Raw genomic sequence first — 467 nt, 5'->3', positions numbered from 1 at the left:
GGGCGGAGCCACTCTGGTCGGTGGGAGGGGCTTGTGTTGGGGCGGGTCCTTGGGGGACGGAGGCGGGACTGAAATCAGGCCTCTCGGGGCAGAGCAAGGTGTGGCAGGAGGGGTGTGCCAAGGTGGTCCTCAGAAGGTGTCAAATTTGTAGCCTAGTATAGATAGAAAAATTGAGTGTGATGGAGAGAGTAGTAAGTGCAACAGTTGTAGGATGAAGAGGGGAGGGGTTCACAAAGTGAGCGTGACAATAGAGCCTATCTAATCCTGGGGGAGGAGCGGGATTGGAAAGAGATGGGGAGATAGAAAAGAAAGGCTACTACCGGAAGTAAGATGGGAAAGGAATAGTAGTGAGGAGAATGGTTATCTCTTAAGCCAAAAGCTCCTTCACCAAGCAATGGGCAGGTTCGGAGCTCAGTGAGCAAATTGTGACATGATCAGTTAGTTACTACAGTAAAGGTACTTGAGAG

This window comes from Apodemus sylvaticus, chromosome 1, assembly GCF_947179515.1.
Source record: "Apodemus sylvaticus chromosome 1, mApoSyl1.1, whole genome shotgun sequence".
NCBI classification, from domain to species: Eukaryota; Metazoa; Chordata; class Mammalia; order Rodentia; family Muridae; genus Apodemus; species Apodemus sylvaticus.
This window is presented reverse-complemented; position numbering follows the sequence as displayed.